The sequence below is a fragment of the Prionailurus viverrinus genome, chromosome F2 (genome assembly GCF_022837055.1).
Source record: "Prionailurus viverrinus isolate Anna chromosome F2, UM_Priviv_1.0, whole genome shotgun sequence".
In the NCBI taxonomy this organism is placed as follows: domain Eukaryota; kingdom Metazoa; phylum Chordata; class Mammalia; order Carnivora; family Felidae; genus Prionailurus; species Prionailurus viverrinus.
This window is the reverse complement of record NC_062578.1, coordinates 42,560,463-42,569,568: the sequence shown is the minus strand read 5'-3', so window position 1 is coordinate 42,569,568 and position 9,106 is coordinate 42,560,463.

The following is a 9,106-nucleotide window of genomic DNA, read 5'->3' as shown; positions in this document are numbered from 1 at the left end:
AGCGTCCAACTTCAACTAAGGTCATGATCTCACGGTTTGTGAGTTCCAGCCCCGCGTTGGGCTCTGTGCTGACAGCTCAGAGCCTGAGGCCTGCTTCAGAATCTGTGTCTCCTCCTCTCTCTGCCCCTCCCATGCTCATGCTCTGTCTCTTTGTGTCTCTCAATAATAAATAAACGTTAAAATTTTTTTAAAAAAATGGGTAAAAGATCTGAACAGACATCTCACTTAAAGAAGAAATACAGATGAAAAACAAGCTTACAAAAAGATGCTCAACCTCAGCTGTCATTCGGTAATCGCAAATTAAAACAATGAGATACCACCACATACCTCCAGGGATGGCTAAAATCTAAAACACTGACTACACCAAATGCTGATGAAAATGTGCGGCAGCAGGGGCTTCCATTCATTGCTGAAGGAAAAGCAAAATAGTACAGCCACATTGGAACATAGCTTGGCAGTTTCTTACAAAACTAATCACACAGCCCAGCAAATCTTTTACTCAGATGACTGAAACCTATTTCCATACAAAACCAGCACAAGAAAATCTATAGCAAATTTATTCTTAATTACCCAAACTTGGAAGCAATCACGATGTCATTTAATAGGTGAATTAATAAACTTGGTACATCCATACAGTGGAATATTATTCAGCACTAAAAAATATAGAAGAATCTTAAAAGTTTATCGTTAAATGAAAAGAATTCAGTTTCTGAAAAGGCTACATACTATATGATTCCAAATACATGACATTTTAGGAAAATTCAAAACTATTGAGACAATAAAAACTTTAGTGGTTGCTAGATATTGAGGACAAAAGAGAAAGAGATGAATGGGTGGAACACAGAATTTTTAGGGAAGTGAAACTCTTTTGTATGATATTGGAAAGCTGGCTACATGACATTATGCATTTGTCAAAATTCATAGAACTGTACAATGTAAACAGTGAACCCTAATGTAAACTACGGACTTTAATAATAATGTATCAATATTGCTGCACCAATTGTAACAAGTGTACCATAATAATGCAAGGTGTTAATAACAGGAAAAACTGAGGGGGGAAGGATATATATGGGGACTCTCCTTTCAATACAATCTTTCTATAAATCTAAAACTGTTCTAAAAAATAACACCTATTTTTTAATAATTATTTTTTAATGAATAAATCATATTTGGGTGATGTTGTCTCAAATAAAATCAAAGTAGTTTCTTTATGGCAGGACTTTTCAGAGCCTTTAATATGCTGATATGCACTGGATTCTCTTTGAGGCAATATATAGTTTTTTCCCAAGCCTACGTGACTTAAAACCTTGTCTTTTCAGAGTATATCAAGGGACTACTGTGCTTCGCAACACTGTGGGAAGCACTTTTACATAGCAGTGAATTAATGACTTTTAAATTTGTTTTCTGTGTATACCTGAATAGAAAATGATATCACACATCAGGAAATCTCCCATTTTCCTAATGACAAAATCTAAAAAATAATTATTTTGACCAACTCTAAAATATCAAGTTTTAGAGAATATAATTGAAATAATCAACTTTCAATTTATGATATTTAATTTCTGAATTTACTTATGCATGTGTAACATGTGAAAGTTGACATGTATATTGCTCTATTCCACTCTCATATTTAAGGAACAAATTGATTCAAATTTGTCACATGCATCTTCAACATTAACCTCTCTGACACCAGGATTTCACCGGGCAAAGTGACCCTAGAGGTAATCTGTTAAAGACGGCAGAGCCTCTCTCAACCTGAATCTCTGAATGATGCTGTGCAGAAGAACTCCAATCAACACAGAAATCAATCGGGACTCCTATGGATTTGAGTCTCATCTTGTTACAGCATCATCTCAAGTCCAGATTCTCATAACCTAAGTCAAGTCCAGGTACAGCTGAGTCTCTTTGAGTATACTTCCTTAAGTTGGGCTCCTCAAATACAATTTATTTCAATCTGAGTATCTGTGAACTAAAGAGACAGGTTATCTCCCTACACACCAAATGATGGTGTAATAGACAGTGGATAACTACTACAGACACACCTGTTAAAAAAAGGTGGGAACTGACTAGTCACACAGGGGCCAGTGATCCACAAAATTTTGAAATCTAGCTAGGCATATGTTTTAGAAGTTACTTAATTAGAATTCCATCCTACTTCTTCTTCAGAAGAATTCTTCATGACTTAGCTTTATCTTCTGAGTTTTTGGTTCCACTTACTGGATCATTCTTTCATGAAAGGAAGTCTATGTTTTCAGCTGAGTACTTTTCCCACCTTGTTTGCCGCCTATAGAAATTTGATGGTCCAAATATGTCCTTCTACGTCATACTATTTCTATTCCTTTCAAAGCAACACACTTTGTCAACACATTTCTTTCTGCTAACACACTTCTCTTAAAATCTTTGTGGGTCTTCTGTGAATCTTATTTTTATTCACTCATTAAACAGAAACTACATCCACAAATCTCTTAGATATAAGTCTTTCTATATCACAGTTTCCGATGAAATTGCTGATCTTCTTAGAAGACATTGTTTAAACAGTTTTCTAAAGTACCATCTTAAATCTTCTGAAGCCTTAACAAAGAATTTTTAGTTATACCCCAAGCTTTATTAAAACGCGTTTTCCCAACAATGCCCTGGATTTGATCTTTTCTTAATTTTAACATCAATATCCAACAGAAAGACTAGAAAATTCCATAGCCAAGAAGTCATGACTTCCTTTTGATAAACATTCTTTCCTGTACCTTATCATTCTTCTCTTGTATTTTGCTTTTAACAACAGGAAAATACTGGGTAGCATCTTCATCACTCTGTGTAAATCTCCTTATATAGATCAGCTATTTCTTTGGTTGCATTTCCTTCTTTCATGTTACTACTGGTGACAATGTGTCTAAACTCTCTGCTAGTATATAAGAATCCCCTTGGGGGTGCCTGAGTGGCTCAGTCAGTTAAGCATCCAACTCTTGACTTCGACTCAGGTCATGATCTCATGGTTCATGATGTTGAGTCCCACACCAGGGAGGCCTGCTTAGGATTCTCTCTCCACCTCCCCCCCTCCCCACCTCTGTCCTTCCCCTGCTCATGCTCTCTGTCTCTTTCAAAAATAATAAATGAATAAACTTTTAAAAACACTAAAAAAATAATCCCCTTTCCTGCAGTTTTTAATTTCTTTAAAACAATATTTACCTCACATTCCTTTAAAATCTAACCAGCATCCTCCTCTACAAAGGCTATCAAGTTTCAAGTGGCCCTCTGAATTATCTAAAAGTTTCCCAGGTAGTCAACATAGAAAGGGAAAGCAGGCCAGTAACAGCCATCTAGAATGTAATGCTGTGAGGACAGTGTAGTGGGTTTATTCCAAAATCAGTCATATAGCAGTGATTTACAACCTACCAAAAGGTATGTTCACTTGGAACTTCAGAATGTGACCATACTTGAAAATAAAAAAGGTCTTTGCATACATGGTTAAGGATCCTTAGATAAGATCATCCTAGATTAGGATGGACCCTCAATCCAAGGACAAGTGTAAGAGAAAAGGAGGGATGAATAAAAAGAAGAATTTGTATGAAGACAGAAGTAGAGATGGGAGTGATGCATCTACAAGATGAGCCCCAAGGATTGCCAGCAGCCACAAGAAGCTAGGAATAAGGAATGGAAGGGATTCTCCCTCAGAGCCTCCAGAAAGAACTAACTCTGCTAACACCTTGGTTTTAGCTCCTGGCCTCCATATCTGTGTGAGCACACATTTCTGTTGTTTTAAGCCTCCCTGTTATTGGTAATTTGTTACAATAGCCACGGAAAACTAATACATGGGATATGGTATTCTGGGATCATGATACGTCATTCCCTTTCTCTTCTACTTTACATATGACTGTGGATGCTTGGAATGCTAAATGTGAGTCCCTACATGATCCTGAATCATCTCAAAGAGATGTCACTATATTGTTTACTGAAGCAGAAAATTGGACCAATGAATTCTATAATATTTTATCTGTAAAAGCAACATAACAATGTAGCAAAGCAGGGATATAAACAATCGAATCCATTATAAGGCCACTACTTATTGTAAGTAGGTTATTTTGCATATTTCCATGAAGTTTCACACACACATATGCACATATGTACATAATGCACAGATGCCATGATGGATTTCTCTTAAAAAGTATTCCAAGGGAAAGGTTTAACTGAGTTTGGTGCATACCTGTTGCATCTTTTGGAACCTGACTAGGTGAAGATAACTAACTTTACACATTTGATATAAAGAACAGAGCTCGGTTTTGATCTAGTCCTTTGAAAATTTCAGATATTGATGCTATACGGGTGCAGTATGTATTTATGGGACGATTGAGGCATATCACACACATATTAATAAATACTACATGTCCAAGTTTTTATGTTTCTTTTTAAAAATGCCCAGTTCAATGATGAACATGGATGCAAAAATTCTCAAAAGATACTAGCAAATTGAATTCAACAGCACATTAAAAGAATTATTCACCATGATCAAGTGGAATTTATTCCTGGGCTGCAGGGCTGGTTCACTAATTGCAAATCAATCAATGTGATACACCACATTAACAAAAGAAAGGATAAGAACCATATGGTCTGATCCTGTCACTAGAGAAGAAAAAGCATTTGACAAAATATAGCCTCCATTCTTGATTAAAAACCCTCAACAAAGTAGGGATAGATGGAACATACCTCAACATCATAAAGGGCATATACAAAAGACCCACAGCTAATATCATCCACAAAGGGGAAAAACTGAGAGCCTTTCCCCTATGGTCAGGAACAAGACAAGGATGCCCACTTTTACCATTACTATTTAACATAATACTAGAAGTCTTAGCCTCAGTAATCAGACAACAAAAAAATAAAGGGCATACAAATCAGCAAGGAAGAACTCAAACTTTCACTGTTTACAGATGGCATGATATTCTATGCAGAAAACCTGGAAGACTCCACCAAACAATTGTTAGAATTAATACATGAATTCAGCAAAGATGCAGGATATAAAATCAATGTGCAGAAATCTGTTGCATTTTTATACACAAATAATGAAGCAGCAGAAAAAGAAATCAAGGAACCTAATCTTTTATAACTGCAACAAAAACAGTTACGATAACTAGGGATAAACATAACTAGAGGTAAAAGGCCTGTAGACTGAAAACTATAGAAGACTTATGAAAGAAGTTGAACAGGACAAAAAGAAATAGAAAAGAATTCCATGCTCATGGATTGGAAGAACAAATACTGTTAAAAATGTGTATACTAACCAAAGCAATCTACACATTTAATGCAATCTCTATCAAAATACCACCAGTATTCTTTGCAGAGATATATCAAACAATCCTAAAACTTGTATGGAACCAGATAAGACCTCAAATAGCCAAAGCAATCCTGGAAAGAAAAACAAACTGGAGGCATCACAATTCCGGATTTCAAGCTATATTACAGAGCTATAGTCATCAAGACAGTATTGGGGCGCCTGGGTGGCGCAGTCGGTTGAGCGTCCGACTTCAGCCAGGTCATGATCTCGCGGTCCGTGAGTTCGAGCCCCGCGTCAGGCTCTGGGCTGATGGCTCGGAGCCTGGAGCCTGTTTCCGATTCTGTGTCTCCCTCTCTCTCTGCCCCTCCCCCGTTCATGCTCTGTCTCTCTCTGTCCCAAAAATAAATAAAAACGTTGAAAAAAAAAATTAAAAAAAAAAAGACAGTATGGTACTGGCACAAAAATAGACACAAAGATCAATGGGACAGAATAGAAAACCCAGAAATAAACCCACAACTATATGGCCATTTCATCTTTGACAAAGCAGGAAAGAATACCCAATGGAAAAAAGTCTCTTCAGCAAATGGTGCTGGGAAAACTGGATGGCAACATGCAGAAGAATGAAACTGGAGCACTTTCTTACACCATGCACAAAAATAAATTTAAAATGGATGAAAGGCCTAAATGTGAGGCAAGAAACCATCAGAATCCTACAGAAGAACATAGGAAGGAACCTCTTTGACCTCAGCCAGAGCCACTTCTTGCTAGACATGTCGCCGAAGGCAAGGGATATGAAGGCAAACATGAACTACTGGGACTTCATAAATACAAAAAGTTTCTGCACAGAGAAGGGAACAATCAGCAAAACTAAAATGCAACTGACAGGATGGGAGAAGATATTTGCAAGCAACACATCTGATAAAAGGTTAGTATCCAAAATCTATAAAGAACTTATCAAATTCAACACCTGAAAAACAAATAAGCCAGTAAAAAAATGGGCAGAAGGCATAAATAGACACTTTTCCAAAGAAGATATCGAGATGGCTAACAGACACACGAAAAGATGCTCAACATCAGTCATCATCAGGAAAAGACAAATCAAAACCATGATGAGATACCACCTCACACCTGTAAGAATGTCTAAAATTAACACAATAAACAGCAGGTGCTGAGAAGGATGCAGAGAAAGGGGAACCTTCTTGCATTGCTGGTGGGAGTGCAAACTGGTGCGGCCACTCTGGAGAACAGTATGGAGGTTCCTCAAGAAACTAAAAATGGAACTATCCTATGATCAGCAACTGCATGATTAAGTATTTACCCAAAAGAAACAAAAATACAGAGTCAAAGGGGTACATGCACCCCAATGTTTATAGCAGCATTATCAACAATAGCCAAACTATAGAGAGAACCCTAATGGCCATTGATTGATGAGTGGATTAAGATGATGTGAGATATATACATATATATATATATATATAGATACATAGATATATACATATATATATATACATATATATATACACACACATATATACTTAAATATTATATTTTATATTCTTTACATTATATTTTAATATAATTATATTTTAATAATATATATTACATATATAAATATACAATTATAATACATATATATTACTGAGCAATATTACTCAGCCATCAAAAAGAATGTAATCTTGCCATTCACAATGACGTGATTAGAGTTAGAACATACTATGCTAAACAAAATAAGTCAATTACAGAAAGACAAATATCATATGATTTCATTCATATGTGGAATTTAAGAAACAAAACAGATGAACATATGGGAAGAGGGGGGGAAGGGAAGAAAGTCAAACAGGAGAAGCCAAGATGGCGGAACAGCATGGAAGTTTTTTTGTGTCTCACGTCCATGAAATACAGCCAGACCAACACTAAACCATCCTGCACACTTAGAAAACTGATTGGCAGATTAACACAACAATCTGCACAACATGAACCACAGAATTCAGCAGGTACATGGTGTGGAGAGGTGAACTTGGGGAGCGAGAAGTTCCAGCGGGCAGGGAGGTGCTTGTGCGGGTGGAGAGAGGATGGGGACGGGGGAGAGGTGGGGGAGAATATGGGAAAAGCACCCCTCCCCAAAAGCAGCTGGAGAGAAAGTGGAAAATTGGGAACAGCCACAAGGACTAAACTAAAAAGAGAGAAAGGAGAAAGGAGAGGGTTTAAATTCCATTAAGACTGTAAACAAGGGGAGTGCTCAATACCAGTGGGGTCCGGGAGATTCTTGGGCCCCACGGGGAAAAGTGGTTCCACTGCTGGAAGGACATTTGGTAGAGACTGTTGAAGCCATCTGGTCCCAGCAGACCCCAGAGAACGGCCACATTCATTGGTGCTGGAACAAGGTCCTTAAGGGTGAAGCCTGGTGCCAGATGTGAGTTGTGATTTTCCATAATCTCTGAAAAGCTGCTGTTACACTGTCTCACGAACATTTTCTGGGACGGGCTGGTACCTGGCCGCAGTCTCAGGACACTGGCAGCAGCAGGGTCCAGCAAGCGTTCCTGGGTGCAGCCAACATTCAGCCATTGCTTGGTGAGACCCTCCCGCAGAGGGGTGAAACAGGTCAAAGCCGTAGTCCTTCAGAAGTAAGGGTCTGGGGAAAACAGCTGCATCTAAGACAAAACTCAGGAGAGAGGTACTGCCTGGGGCTTGGTCACGGACAGTGAAAAAGTGGGGAGCGGACAAAAACTGAGCACAGAGGACAGGTACATGATTGCTGATCAGGGAGAACAGAGTTCCAATACTAGAGACTGGGTAGCTGGGTGACGCCATTTTCACTGCTTTTGCACATGTGCATATGCACCTACATGTGCCACAACACTCCACCCCAGTAGGCTAGGAGTGCCATCTAGTGGACAACGGAGCTGTTACACAGGGCCCCACCCAACCGGGCCAACCTCATTTTTTAAGACACAAGTCTCACCGCCTGCTTAGTTTATGGACTATAAAGTGCCTCATAGTCTGACTTCTAGGGGAAAACGAAGTAATTTCAGTCCTATTTCAATCTGTTAGCAGGTCCATCTATTAAATGTTCTTTCTTTCTTTTTTTTCCCCTATCTCTTTTTCACTTCTTTTCTTTTTCTTTTTCTTTTTTTTTTTTCAACGTTTATTTATTTTTGGGACAGAGAGAGACAGAGCATGAACGGGGGAGGGGCAGAAAGAGAGGGAGACACAGAATCTGAAATAGGCTCCAGGCTTTGAGGCATCAGCCCAGAGCCTGACGTGGGGCTCGAACTCACGGACCGCGAGATCGTGACCTGGCTGAAGTTGGACACTTAACCGATTGCGCCACCCAGGCGCCCCTCTTTTCTTTTTCTTGAATACAGAAAGAGAAAATATTCATTTTTATTTTTAATTTTTATTAAAAAATTTTTTTTCTACTATAGTCTTTACTTTTGTGTAAATGTTTTCAAATTTTATTTTACTTCCATCATCTCATTTTAGTCTACTTCAGTGTATTCATTTTTTTCAAATTCTCAAACAATTTCCTTTTTTTTCTCCCCCCTTTTTTTTCTCTAATCTGTCAAACCACTTTCAACACCAGACAAAAACATACCTAGGATCTAGGATCATTTATTCGATTTGTGTGTGTGTGTGTGTGTGTGTTTAATTTTTTAATTTTAATATATTTTTTAATTTTAATTGTTTTTAATTTTAATTTTTCTACCTCATTAATTCATTTTCTCCTTTCAAAATGACAAAACAAAGGTATTAACCCCAAAAGAAAGAGCGCAAAGAAACAACAGCCAGGGATTTAACCAACACAGATACAAGCAAGATGTCTGAACCAGAATTTAGAAT